Here is a 15,551-nt window from a genome sequence, read left to right on the forward strand (position 1 = left end):
TGATGGAAAAATCTAGACAAGCATTAATATCACCAGATGTCACTAAACCGTCATTTCCTTTTCAAAGATTCTACTTAATTGTTTTCCATTTGGTAAGATAATCATATTTCATTGGTTTAGATTTCATATTCAGATATGACTTTGCCTTCCACAACTGCTTTGCTTATCACCTACATTGTGTGCAAACCACTGTGCTGTACGCTTCAGTGTGAGAGAACAGTTTTGGTTATTGTATACAATTGTCTGTGAGGGCAGGTAAAGCCTTCTTGTGGGTTTGTTTTTATAAAGTATTCTGTTTTCACATACACCAAGTAACATAAGAACTTCTATTTGTGGTACCTTAATGTGTTTTTATAAACTAAAGTACTAAAAAATCTCTCCCCATTGAGAATATGTAAAGAGACTATTCATACCTGCCTTTGTGCGAAACTTGCTTCAGGTTTCATATGTACCAAACCACGTATTTTCCTGAAACCTTTCAGAAGCAGCAGAAAATGAATATGCAAGAGAGAAAGGCAGCCAACCCTACATTTTTCATGTAGCTTTCAACAAAGGCCAGATTGGCCCCTGAAGTCTGCTTTGAAGGGGGTACGCCAGCTTACAGTTGTCTCTACATGTCCGCATAAGAGGGACAGAGGGATACACATTCCAAACAGCCTCTACCTTGAGACTACCCAGGGAAGGAAAGAAACTATCCTGGCCCTGCTGAAACAGCCCAAGAATTCCAGCTGTGCCACTGTGCAAACACCTGGCAGGCTTTTCGTACACCTTGGGCAGCACTCAGGATCTGTCCTGGGGACCTCACCCCTGGGAAACCAGTGCCACCAGTGACCGCAGAGATGTTCCAGCATCACCTCTTACCTCCCCATTCCTGGCTCCTGGGCTTCCAGTTATCTTACGTTGCCAATACCCAAATATCTAACTTTCATGCCATGTTCTACTACGACCAAAAAAATTGACATGATTCAGAATGCATGGTAGTGCCACAGCTTATTTAGAAATAAGCATCTGGTTTTAACATCTCTCTTGCTAACACTGAAAGTGTGTTTGTCCTGAATATAGTAGCTCGGATTGCCCGAGTGTAATTTTAATGCATTGCTTCTGCCTGAAGAACCTTGCCACCATCCGCTGATTTGTTATCTGTGTAGTGTGGAGTGTTCATTCTTTGCCTGATGGGATTTTAATATAGCTGTGTCTCTTACTAGGTTCCAGAGGTTAGATTTGCCATGTTTCTTTTTGATCCACATTTTTCCTGCCTGTCTTTGACACATATATAACTTTTTCAATAAAAGCAAGGCTTTCAAGCTAACTATCTTTTACACAGCATTGTTTTCCCTTCCTGTTTAAGCTCTTAGTTATACCCTGTTACAGAAACTTGGTTACCCTTTAAACTTCACCAAAACTTCAGTCAATTCCGCCTCTGGTTCCAAGGTCAAAACCATTTGTCACACACATAAATTAGCCTGTTTCAGACAGCACTGGGAACATTTGTAGCTCTTGGAAATTAAGCTTTCCCTATTACTAACCTTCACAAGCATACACATATCTCTTTTAAACCTGACCTTAGTAGTAAGAAAGTTACTAAGAGCAAGCCCCTAATAGCCCGGGTAGTGTTTAGGTAAGGAAGGGGTTCAAATAATATTTCTGAACTTCTAAGGGCATCATTTTAACAACCTACCACCAGAACTGAATGAGGAGATGTCAATCCATCTTAATCAAATATTAGTGACCCCCTCTGTCCGTGAGGCTCCCTCCAGCTGTCTGTAGAAGGCCTCATCAACTTCCTCTTCCTAATCAGGTGGCCTGTAGCAAACACTCACAACAGTGTCACCCATGCTGGCCTGCCCCTTAATCTTTACCCATAAGCTCTCGACTCATTCTCCATCCACCCCTTGGCAGAGCTCGATACACTTCAGTTGCTCCCTCACATAAAGAGCAACTCCAACACCTCACCTTGCTGGCATGTCTTTCCTAAAAAGTACAAAGCCATCCATGGCAGCATTCCAGTCATGCAAACTATCCCACCATGTCTCTGTAACTGCAATGAGATCATGGCCCTCTGACCACATACAATTCTCCAATTCATCCTGTTTAATCCCCATGCTGAGAGCATTGGTGTATGGGCACTTCAGAGAGGTAACCAAGCATGCAGGTTTCCCAAGAGGGATGCCAAGTGGATCCACCATAGCCATGCGCACCCTTGAGGTGGAGGCAGCTAAGGAGCTTATGTCACTGCTCAGGTTGGCCTGGCTTATTCCCCAGCTGGATGCAATGGTATGAGAATTACCACTTTGGACCCCTCCATCTGAGTTCCTCAGTTTAAAGCTCACCTTACTAAGCCAGCCAGCTTGCTGCCAAAGCTTCCCTTGCCTGTTCTGGGCAGATGGATCCAATCCCTCCCTAACAGGCTATAGTCAAAGAATGTCCCGTTGTCATATCAGCCAGACCCCTCATGACAGTACCAGCTGCAAAGCCAGAAGTTGGTGTGCATTATAGGTCTATTTCTGGCTGCATCCTTTCCTGTTACTGGTAAAATGGAAGAAAAGATAACTTGGGCACCAAAATTTTCCACTTACACCCCCCAGGGCTTTATAGTCTTCCTTGATTGTGCCCAGATTCTGACTCGCAGCGTCATTCATGCCCACATGAGAGTAGCAGAGGATAGTAATCTGTGCTCTTGGCAAGTTGTGGCAGCCTCTCTGCAACATCTTAGCTTCTGGAAGGCAGCATACTGCACATGAGTCCCTGCCAGGCCAGCAGATGGGCTCCTCAGTGCCCCTTAACAGAGAATCACCCACTATAAGCACACAATGTTTTTGTGGTAACCATGGTGTGCTGCTGGTACAGTTTCTCCATGCAGACCCTGCTTGTGGATGTCTGTAGCTGTTAAATCTTCATATCTGTTTCTGTTTGTAATGCTGAAGGGTGGAGACTGAAGCAAAGTCCTGCTTTTGTGGGTCACTAGGGTCCAAGGGACCTCATTCTCTGTGATGTTCACTGCAGGAGCATGGTTCTGAAACCACCCATCTATTTTCATCTCGGGCCCTTTAATGCTGACACACATCTACATTAGGTAATACATGCAATATAGAGGACTATATAGAGGTATATAAAACACAGTCACGTTTCAATCAAAAAATCTGGCTGGTGGTCACAGCTGCAGAGAAGTATTTAAAAATCTGTGCCTTATGGTCTCTAAAATATCCCTGAAGAGAAGTCCACTCGTTTTAATAGCTTCCAGATGTAATGTTAAGAATGGGGTATCCATGAAGAAGGTCTATCTGATTTATAGTTTGAGTATTTTCTTCTTCATGTTGTGGTACTACACAGTGACGCAATGCTATAAAAGGCCATGTACATTGAATTCCAGAAGATACTTGCAAAAAAATGAGAGGCCTAGAAAAATAATGCATATGAGGGAAAAAAACCACAGGAGTGGTTTTAACCTATCCTTTTTGATACAATGTGCTAGGATTCTTACTATTTTCACAGAGACGTACAAGAAAGTGATAATACAATCAGATACTTAATCTGAAATAGAAGCCATTATTTTAGACAGCACATGCAGGAAATACAGACAGAAATAATGCACTTCAATGAACGTAGCACTGATCTAGGCATGAGTTTCCCCTTTGGTGCATTACTGGTTAGAGATACTCTTATCCAAAAGCTTAATAAAGAATTTTTGCTTATGCCAAGCAGCAGATGCATGGGTTTCAGAGAAGAAGCACCCATCCTTTCTCTCTCAGAAGTTCCACATGGATATCTTATAACAATGAAGAAACAGGAATACATTTTATACATTTGTCATCAATATTCAACTCACAGAAAGCAAAGATATCTTTATATCAGGTTCTTACCACTGCTTTTTCTGCAAAGTTCTATCCATTTTATTGTTGATTTCCCCTTTTCTTTTAACAGCACTTAGGCAATAACAAAAAAGTTTCTGTATTGTCCTTTATGGAAAAAAAAATATTAGAAGAATGACTAATCTTTTAAAAGCTATGCCTAAAACAACAGCAGATCATTTAAGATTAGGGTTATTTTATTGTACTTTCAATGGAGAAAACAAGGCATACCAGGACAGTGTTTATACTGTTTAAGCAGTGTGCTTATGCCTTGAATTACATTCCTCTGGGGAATTTATCTGTATCTATATTTTGTCTTTGCTCTGGTCCATCTCCATAGCAACATGTTTGTTCCTATGGAGAATCTGGGTGAATAACTTCAAATTGAGCCTGAAATTTTTAACACAAGGTTTCTGTTCTCTATTAAATAATTATGAACAAAAGCAATTTTTAAAACCCTCAAAAAATAAACATAGTTTTGCCCTTGTTTCTTTTACCCTACTCTAGACATGGTTAGCTCTGAACAATCCTTTGATCTGTCTTTCCCGTGATGTTCAGACTGGGAGCAGGCTTATCCACATGACTTCAGCAGCTGTTATAAAATCTGGTGGGGAATTTTTCATTCCAATTTGAATGGCTCACTTACTGTATTCACTAATTATGTTGTTATATACACACATTCCAAGTTTTTACTCAGAAACTGGGATCTTCACTTAAAAAAAACCCCAACAAACAAAAATCTCAGGGCAGAGGGGTGTGGGGGAAGAGAACACAGGATGACTTTACAACTACTTTCAAAATAATACAGGTTATTTTAGAGGTGGTCTTTAAATTATAGCCAGTTTCACCTCCTGCTCATATTTGTAGCTGTTCTCTCCTTCATCTCAGGAAAAGATTCTATGGCTGAGAATTGTTTATTGCTACATGATAACAGTGTTAAAAATAGTTTTTTAAAACAGATTACTGCTCTTTAACATTACTGCTAATAAAACAAATGTTCATTTCTTCAAACTTAGGCACCCAGAGAAACCAAAAAAATAAGGAAAAATATTTCCATCAGAATCTACTGGAAAATAAAATTAATTGGGGTGTGTGGGGGGTGATCAGAGAAAAAAAGTAAGAAAAAATATCCCTAATTATATAGTTAGGATTTTGATCATTACTTTTCATAGACCAGTATGTCTAGTGGTAAAATGATCCAGCTGGTTTTTCACTCAAATAATTTCAGGAATTCTCATGGAATTGCCAAATTTGTCTCACCAAAGTCAGCTTTCCTGCATTGCACAATACAGCAAGACTGAAAATCCTGTGTATAACCTGGCATAAAAGAAAGGACCCTTGTTTTGTTTAATTGCTCAGGTGGTGTCAGCCTATTGAATCCAGCCCAGATAATGTGACTCATCCAACTACCAGAATTACTCCTGTGAAGTTTGAACAATCCTGCAATATTTAAGGCAGACCCAGCATCTCATCTGGAGGTAATGAGCCTTTCATTCTCTATGCCAGCTATTCAAGTCTTGTATCTGATGCTCAAAAAGTTTTCACAGATGGTCCATTCCAACCTTTCTTTTTCTGCTTCCCCTGGGTTTGTATTTTTCTAAGCATTTCCCATCTGCCTGCTTTAAGATCTTTAAATAGGTGGAATATTCTGGTGAGAGGAATGAATACTTCTATTCTGCCTCCAAATTCTTTCCCAGTGATGCCACAAGCTGGCACACCCATACTTTGAAAAGAAGCATAAAGTTAAGAAGCAAAATATGGACCTGTTTTATATTACAGTGAGTCACTGCTGCATTTCAATCCTAGACTACAGACAATAAAAGAGAAATAAAGTGTCAATGATTTAATTGGCAGTAATAGACAAAGGCTGTATAGAGACAACATTATCTCTTTTAAACTACAAAAACATGTTCATTTACAGGATAGGTGCCCTGCCATCAGCCAATGAAGACACCTTTAAAATTCTATATGGCATAAGTAAATAAGACATACAAATATGGAAGTTGTTTCTGAATATCACTCAGACAGTATACTTGAATGAAACAAACATAACTGAGAAATATCTAAAGAAAGATCATATCATTCATTTTGAATAAAAGTATTGAAAGAAATGCATTCCTATTCCACAAAATAAAACCACCAAACATTAAGCAGTATCTGTGACAATTTGTTTTTAATCATTTAAGCCAACCTTTCCTAGTTCAGCTAGGAAAAAAAAAAAAAAAGGAACACAGAAAGAGGTGGCAGCTTTGTTTGTAACCAAGACTGGATTTCTGTAAGAAAAAAAATCGCATGTGGCATGTGTGGCTTTTATTACTGCAATGTGTGCACTGAATTAATCAGCCATCTTCAGATTTCAGATTGCAATTCACTTAATTTCAGTGGGAACTAGAGGGAAAAAATCAGCTCCTGTCTACATCAGATGTCTAAAATTGTGTTGCTCAGTTCTGAAGCACTTTGAATCTCAGGCCATTTTTGAAAATTTGGGTTCAATGTGTAGCAGTCTGTATTGACTTGCAGAGTCCACTCATATTTGTAATTTAGTACTTCTGCTTGGAAAAAAATAATCTATGAACACCTGCAGAAAGAAAGAGGAACATGTTCATCAAAATTAGAGGTACTGAAGACAACAGAAATTATTACTCAGGTTCATGCAGTTTTAGTGTTTTCTGTCCTAAAATTCAAGCTGATAAATATATCCTGCATTATAGCATCTGTGTACAGTCTTACAATGAAAGTCACAGTCGTTCATCAAGTCTGTGGAATATAAAATAAAAAATCCAAGACAGTGAAGTACTGAAAAATGAGGTTTATGTCACATGAAGAAATAGTAGAACTAACAAGTCAGGAATAAAACACTGAAATATGAGAAGAAAAAACACCAGACTGATTTCAACAAATTAAAGTTATCAGCAAGTCTCACATGCAGTTTTTTAAAAGCTCATGGATAGATACTTCAATGAGGTGTTACTAAAAGGCTAAAAACCTTTTCCTGACAAAGGAATATTTGGAGACTCACCATCTAATAGCAAACAGTCATGGATAAATAAGTTCTTCTCAAATCCAAGAACTGTCTCTAACTATGTGGAGACCTCATAGGGAGCTCTTGGGAATACTGTATGTGTTTTGGATCAAATAACTAAGTGACTTAACTGTGGTTTACTGGAATCTATGTCGTACTACAGGTTGTATGAGGACACATAGGATAGAAGTTAAACAGCTAGTGGACTGAACAAAATGAACTGTATTACTATTTATCAGTCTTTGATACCGTGTATATTCTGTATAGCCTCATCTCATTCTAAATAAACACTACACTGTCTTCATGAATGCTGGCATGTCATGTTAGAACAAGTCCTTTTCACAAACATCTTTTCTATATATCTGTGTTACAGAAAGCCAGGCCAGAGATATATGCTTTGCAATTGGAAGAAAAAAATGGAAAGATACACAGGTTTTAAAACCTGTATAAGGCAATTCCATTGTTCTTTTGCATACGCAAGTTTTACTTTAAAATAGTAGGAATTTTACGAAGCTGGAATAAGGTCACAAAATACCATACCATTCATGTAAAAGACAGACTGACATTCTCACTCACCAAAATAGTAAACCAGAAGTTAGGGAACTTGCCCAGAATTTGAAGTTTGTTAATCCAGGGAGCACCTTAACTAATATATTAGCTTTTCCATGTTGAGTAGGAGAAATTTTCCCCAGGGCAATGTATCTAAATCTTATGTATTGCCAGAAAATATTCTGGTTTCAAATGAGGAAAAAAAAAATATAGTTAACTTTTTGCTGGCTCTACAGATAACAAATTAAGAGCGTGTTATTGACTGCTAGGATAGGACCTAGCTAACTCACGATAATATTAACAATCAGAAATAATGCTTTCTGTAAAGCATCCGTAAGGAACTGAAAACAATTCAGACACTATAAGATGTTAGCCAAATGTAAATTTGCATCAATTAGCCAAAAATATGAACCCTTCTGACTCCTCTTTAGTGCTCTTTATCTTTTCTTGGTTGGCTTTCACACAGTCTTCTCCCGTGAAATGTTCTTATCCACGACCACCTCGTTGGCACCATGGTCTTAAGTGATGAAGACTGCTTACAACATTTACATTTCACACTAAAGACACACTCATTCACATAAAATAAAATCCTTTATATGCACTTTTATACACACACACATAGATTTTACATGACAAATACATAAGACATAAAAAAATGTGTTAAGAAAATAATGAAGTTACCAACATAAAAATCACACCCCGGCCAACGTTCTCTAAAGTCCACATCGCATTGTCTAGTGGGTCATGCCTTTCTCTGCAACAGTTCTTCCCAGCAGTTCTCCCTAAAAAGGCTTACCTAGAAATGTAGATTTAATTTCTGCTTTTTCTACTTCATCACCACCTCTGTGGCTCTGGCCCTCTTTTGTGCTTCTCTTTAGAGAGTAGAAACACTTCTGCTTTGGTGATTCTCTCCATTTAATGCTGTTGTATAGCAGGGTATGGGTGTTGCCTAATTTGAAAGCCTTGGCCACCTAAAATGTGGCTGTCAGTAGCAGTTGCTAAGAAACTACAGTTTAGCTGCTTTCAAATACAGTTTTATTAAAGTGCAATTACCCACACCTGCTATTACTATTTAGATGAGCTAGCATGTAATTCCTTCTTCACCATACTGGACACATCCTCTCTTACCTCCCATTGCACTAAGCCTCCTCTTCCCAGCAACTTGAGAGATCATTTCTCATCTCATCCAAACAAACATTTTAAGCCACCCCATATACTAAACATTCCCCAGGCAGGGAAATGTGTCACAAACCATCCTAGTGTAGCTCATCACGAGACAAAGCATAAATGTCCAGCTGGTCACTGTCACTTAGAAAACCATTAGTATGAGACAGAGCCTCCAGAGAAATTTTACCCCGAGAGAGACTGCACAGCTGCATATGAGGTAGATGGGCATTTTTTTAATTGAAGAAAATGTTTATGCAGCAATAAATTATTAAAATAAAGAGTGGACCATTTAGTAAGTCTGCTTCTAGGAAGTCAGTCTCCAGTGTTTTATTATATGAACAAAAAAAAAATGCAAGTAATGAGAAATATACATGCAAGAGGAGTGAGTGTCTTTTGGTTGGAAAATTTTTGTCTTTACCTTTTTTTATCATGTAAACATCTATTGGCGACTCTTGAATAACAAGGGCATCTTTTATAGTATCTTGGCTGTGTTCCACATCGGCTCAGAGCATTCTGTTCATTAAGTCATTTCAACCATGTGAATTAAATGCCTTATTCTTTGCTTCCTGGAGGTGAATGCAAACCTCTTGTAGTCAGTCAAGCAGAGACTTGAACAAGAGGAATTTTTTGCCAGATAATGGGAGTTAACAAAATGCAAAGGATTTGTAAAGCTTGATGCCTGCCCTTTTTTATGCAATGCAGGTGAACTACTATGCAGCAACGCAAGGGAGTAAGGGGATAACAGCCTTAAGAAAAGCATGGCACATGTCCACAGGTGGGAGAAGCCAGGCTCGCTTACCTCTTTCCTTCCACTCCGCTTCTACTCAGAGCTAACTAGACACAAACCAGCGAACAGGCTCTGCACAGAGGCAGATGTATCAGCCCCAGCACAGGTCTGTGTTAAAACAGCCATTAAGTCTTCTGGAGAGACCCTTGCTTGTACCTGAAGATTCAGAAATACTGGAAATGGCACTTCAGTATGCCCCCAGTCATTCACATGGGTTCACACAAAATACAGAATATGGCAGGGAAAGAGATGGAAAAAGGAAGAAACCCCAAATCATCTTATTTAATAAATACCTGCATACTCAGACAGACCTTACATATTCACAAACTGATTAAAACAAAGTTCTATATTTCAATGCAAATCTTGATGTAAATCAATCTTATTAGTTATTGAATCACTAGTCATTTAGCTACTTGATTTTTAAAATCTGGCTTGTAATCAGGGTACAATTCCTTGTCTCACTGCTGATTTGGGTATTTGTTCCACATATATATAGGCTTCTGACAGCAATGTTGAATACTTCAGCCTATCTGGGATGGTGCGACAATGCTGAGGTAAACAATGTGGTTTGTAGGTGCATGTGATTGTTTATTGTACCGTTCCCAAAGTTTTTCTTTGTGTAATTAACAGATTAGGCTATTACTAAATCTCTCATTTTCTGGTTTTAACTCCCAAAATACATAATACAAATGTGGCCATGTTTTCTTGCATGAAAATGGCAGTAAGTAAAAAAAAAATGTTCCATATCAAAATATACCATTATGCAGTTATTTGTAAAAACAAAGATGCATAAATAACTAAAATAAAGTCTCTGGAGTCTACAGTTTCTTTCAAATAGTTTTGTTTTCATTAACAAACATTATGACATCTCTAGACAACTTAATTACATATTGTAACAATGTATTTCAGCAGAATTTCAACATTACTGCATAACAGCAGCAAATTAACCTCAGGATTTTGACAAGTCCATTTTATGGAAAAAAACCCACCCACATTTTCATAAAGCTCTGTTTTAGAGTGGCACAAGGACAGTAATCCTGTATTACAGTTCTTAAATATACCATTTGAATGACCATCTTTGGCAATGCCATCTCCCACAGCATGCCCTAAACTCCCTGGGAGAGTTGCAGGGACATTATTGTGCCAGAGAAGCAAGAGGACCAGCAGCTCCTTACTGTCACAGCACTCTTCAAACTACCAAGCTACAACAAGGTCTTTTACCAGCTCATACCAGCACACTCTTCATGCCAGTCCCTCTGTGGCCTTCTCCTCATCTTGCCTCATCCAAGCTGTGTGTTCTCTCTGTTTTTTTTCTCCCCTCTCAGCTGCTCTCTCTCCATTGGCTCTCAACCACTTCACTTAACCAGCCACAGCTGCACCTCATCTAAATCAGCCAAACCGCCGCCCCTGAAGCCAGCCCACAGTTGTATATTATCAATGCTAATTAACCCAGCTTCATTCCTCTACACCTGCTGTGATGGGCTGTGGGGCTAAGGAGGTGCATGCCAGCGGGCTGTCAAGTGTTTCCAACCTCCTCCCAGGTCCAGACATGTGTTATCGTTCACATTCTGAATACAATATGAAAGCACTATATTGAATGCCATTTTTATAACAAATTTATCAACAGGAGTAAGATGTCAGGCTTTAGGGTGTTCTTTTACGAGTACTTTGAAGGAGACAGAGGGTGGCAGAAAGGTAACAGACCACTGAAAGAGCTCCTAGGTGCATTCCTGTATATCTAGACAAACCCAGCTTTTCAAAAAATTTCACCTGTGTGACATTTCTTCTGCTTTGCTTTTGGATGGATAATAAATTAATTCTTCATCCTATCCTCTTTGCCACCTGAAGCAGAGACCATAAACCACACAACTAATAAATCTAGGAATCCAAACTGTAGCCCTTGGCTGCCACCTAAAGGTTTTGTATATTCCTTTATAGGGATACCATCAGGCTCCATTTCTGTTTGGAATGGAAAAATGCTTGCCTATTATTGTTACAGGCAGCTTCTACAGTCGCTATGGCTGAAAGAGACTGGGGGCGGGGGGTGGGGTGGGGAGATGTTGGAAGAAAAAGAAACAAAAACAAGGAAAAAAAAACAAGCAAGGAAAAAACCCACACTAGTTCAACAAGCACTCCAGAAGTAATTTCTTCTCTCTATATATACTTTGGATTTAAAAGCCAATCTAAAAATTAGGGGGAGAAAACAGTAGGCACTACTTGGTTTTGGTAAAAGAAGAAAGTCAGAACAAAGAAACAATATTTAAAAAAAAAAAAAAAAAAAAAAAAAAGCATAAACTACCAAGCAACAGATAGCTCAAGAGCAAAAGGGGATGGTGTGCCCAGCCACCATTTGGGTAACGCGACAGGGGTAGCAGGCAGGTTGTATAGGTCTTATGCTCTCAACAGAGGAGAGATTGCTCTCTCTAGGCAGTCTTTAGAAATTCAAGCTACTTGGAAATAGCAGGAGCTCAGATGGAAAAGAAACCCTGGCCACTGGCTCCTTTTTGCACCAACAGGCAAAATTTTGCCTCAACTCTCTAGCTACAACTATCTTTAATTTTCATCAATTAACTCAAACTCATTGCTTTTTATTCACAGTGTCTGTATTAGGTGGGCAATACCAACTTCTTACTAAGGTGTTTTGTTTCTGTTATAAAATTTTCAATTTCAATGAACATGTCAAGACACCTTTTTCTAATGTATCTATGTATCTAGAATTCATAACATTATACAGTGAATGTTGTGTTTTACTTCTTATATAAGTGGATCTCATCAAAACTTTTTGGTAGGCTGTAGAATATAGAGTGGGATCTGAACAAGGAGAAAGAGGGCTCTGAAGTGTTGTGGCCACATAGTATACATGCAAAACTACTGCAGAATCAACCTATAGCTTGAAATTAAGTTGTAGTCAACTTTTTAGTGTTGGAGTAATACTAATGCACATTCTCTTTATCATTTCTGTGATGAGTTCATCATCCTACAACCTGGAGCACAAACAGTAAACAAAAGAGCAAACTAAGTAGGAGGTATTTCAGGAGAAAAAAAAACCCTACACTATCATAGACTCAAAAAATTTCTGGCCAACAAAGAACTGCATTTTTGCTGCTTTTTGAAGTTTAATCCTGATTTACACACCCAACTCCATTTTGACTCCTCACAGGATCTGATCTGTTTTATTTTCAGTTTACCCTCTCCTCCTACAGGAATGACACCTCTCATGTTCTTATAGGGAAGTGGACTGACCAACTGACAAAGATGCACTAAAAAATAAACCAAGAGTCTACAGAGAACTAGTGGTTTCCACCCACACATGGGAAGAAGCTTAGTGACAGCATCATTTTGGCCCCCATCGTAAAAATGAAAACCCACAAGTAATCAGTAAATTCATAACTGTGCATTTTCGAGCTGTGATCATAGTGTACATGCAGTATTCCCTGAGAGACAGTTAATGGCTAAGAGCAAAAGATCTAGTCATTCTCTTCTGTCCTTCTGAGTGGTTCGTATGTCTATGTCTTCTGGGGCACACACAGTTATATTTGAGTATATGACACTGATCACATCTCTTGAGATCATAACCTTCCACAGCAGTTATTATTATGATGGTTTGTGCAAAAGTAAGGTGCGTATCACTGATATTGTACAGCTTATGGTGCTGGCTGTTTTCTCTTTTACTTCAGTTTTGCACCTGTATTCTTCTGTTGAGCATGGTGAAATTTGTTTAACTTGATGTAATGTAATCCTTACTCGTTTCAGGGTCAGCCTGGACACATCTCCTGCAAATTAACATTTTGTGTTCCATTTTCTTCCAAATCCAAGTCATACAGTTTTGTTAATTGCCAGCAGAAATGCAGACACTTAGAAAACTGATAGAATTGAAATGAGAAAGAATATAGTGATTAACTTTTCTGACCTCCCATGTTATATAGGCTATACAACTTCACCTGGCAATTTCTCCATTAACCTTAACACTTCTGTTTGATCTATAGACTGCCTCTCATACAACTATTGGGTCTTGAATTACAGACCACCCGTGATCGAAAATGGAGCCAAAGAAGCCTAATCAGAAACATTTTTTCTTTTAACACCGTTAGGCTTACTAAAATATTTTGCAACCTCTACTTCCCCTCAGCTTCCAGCGTTCATTAGCGTGTCATGTCACACAAGGATTATTTGCTGGTACAGTATCACATTAACTAAATTCTAAAGGAACAAATTACTAGTTTGCCTGTAATTTAATTATGTAAAATATTTTCCATTTGAGATAAAAGGATAAGATCTGGCAAATCCTAAAGGTAGCTGTGTACTCTTACCAAGTATATGCTAACAGCGTGACCTTAATTTGGTCCTCAGTTTATACCGACTCTTTAAATGTTATCAAACAATTGTTACTTCTAGGCTGCCTCAACTCAGGCTAGAAGTATCTGTCCCAAACAAAGTGGTGTCTGTTCTTTAGCAACACATGAATCCCACAGTCCCTCTCATGCCCTATTCAGACGTCAGTAATGGTCAATACCAGATGCTTCAGCAAAGGCAAAGAAATCATCTTTAAAAGACCACATCACTATATGGCTGCAGGGGAAATTTCTCTGCAGCCCCACACAGTGGTTGGTTCTTGTTCTGAAGCATGAAAACTTATCTTCATTATGAATTTTTACCCCAAATTTACACTTTTTACACTTAAAGGCACATAAAGTTCATGTAAATATCTCATCTACTTTTAAATCATACAAAGTTCTTACCTGGAATCAGTGAATTCCACAAGTTAATTATACATTATTTTAAAAAGAATCTTAGCTTTATTATAGCATAAAGGAAAAACAGTAAAACTAGTAACTACAGCTCTACTACATCCTGGAATTAGACAAGAGCAGATTTATTAATATGAATAAAAAAAATTCAGAAGTAGGGATGAACTTGTGCGAGGTGCTGCCCAAACATACATGCTCCTATGACAAAATGATAACAAAGTAAGGATAAGCAGGATGTGAGAGGTAAGGAGACATATGTACAGACAGATATTTGACACAATTACAAAACTCAGTAAGTAATGGGTTTTTTTAATTATTTCTAAATGTCCCCATCTGCCTCCATTCTTCCTCCATCTCACCATTAAACATTCTTGATTTTTTTTGTCACGTTAGCAGTGAGAGTGGAGAGGGGGTATCAAGATAAATACCCCATAGAGAACAAGCATCCTGCCTCTAATGGGCACACCACACTCCAAGGCTGAGGACAAGAGCAGATGAAATCCTATCAGAGGCTCAAAACCTGTGATAATTCTGGAAAAACACACCCTCCCCGTCCCTGTTCCCCACCTCTCCCACTTCCCCCTCTGCCACACACACAGAGTTTGTCTGTGGGATTTTTCCACTCATTGGCCACTGCTCAATGCATCAGATTGAGCAGCTTAGCTATGGACAGGAGAAATGATTTGTATTCATCTATCACCCACTTAAAAATTTCCGTGTTTTAACTGTAGGATACTTTTTGAGAGTGAACTATAGAGCTTATTCTGTACCAAAAATCAACTTTAATTTCTGTTAAACAATACTAGTGCTGTTTCTAAACAACAACTTTCCCTTTCAACCTCTTACACTTAATTTCCTCAATAGTTTCTCAGGAGGAACTTCAATCTTTCAGAAGTCCCAAGAAATATTTCCTAGTATTTCTCCACTATATTCTAACTTTTTCTTTCTACCAGTTCCTTGTAAAACATTACATAGGAAACCTCTGGGAAATACGAGTGAGATAATGGTGACAGGGGCTTACCTGGGAGTTTTCTCTGAAAACTTTCCAAAATGTTGTCAGGCCTGCTGTATTATTATGGAATATTTCATATCCCCCTTTGGTAACCCAGTATCTTAAATCCTGGGGACAGACAAGAGGTGATATCATCACAGAAAGAGGATGAGGGAGAAACTGCAGCACTGCTTGAGTTAGCTGTATCAGCAGCAATCGTGACCTTGAGACTCCATCAGGGAAGTGCAAGAAGCAGGGAGGGGGTAGACAGGGAAAGCATGAGGCCTGTAAAGTATCTGAGGATCCCCCCAAAGTGACTGGGGAAAAAAAAATCATGAGAAGAAAGAGTAAAAAAATAATTTTATTGCAGTGAGGAGGCAGGAGTAATAGTCTTCAATGCAAAAAAAAAAAAAAAAAAAAAAGAGGAAAAAATAAATTT

At 38.6% G+C, this 15,551-nt stretch overlaps 1 long non-coding RNA gene across 6 annotated transcripts in view; it reads left to right on the forward strand.

Annotated features, from left to right (window-relative positions):
* LOC308062934 overlaps positions 1-15,551 on the forward strand; it is a 109,325-nt gene extending 93,774 nt beyond the window's left edge. For all 6 annotated transcript variants that reach the window (XR_013927754.1, XR_013927755.1, XR_013927756.1 and 3 more), the window contains one exon: positions 5,208-15,551. This is a non-coding gene — a long non-coding RNA (uncharacterized lncRNA). The remainder of the gene's footprint in view (positions 1-5,207) is intronic.

This window comes from Falco punctatus, assembly GCF_963210335.1.
Source record: "Falco punctatus genome assembly, chromosome: 4".
Taxonomy (NCBI): domain Eukaryota; kingdom Metazoa; phylum Chordata; class Aves; order Falconiformes; family Falconidae; genus Falco; species Falco punctatus.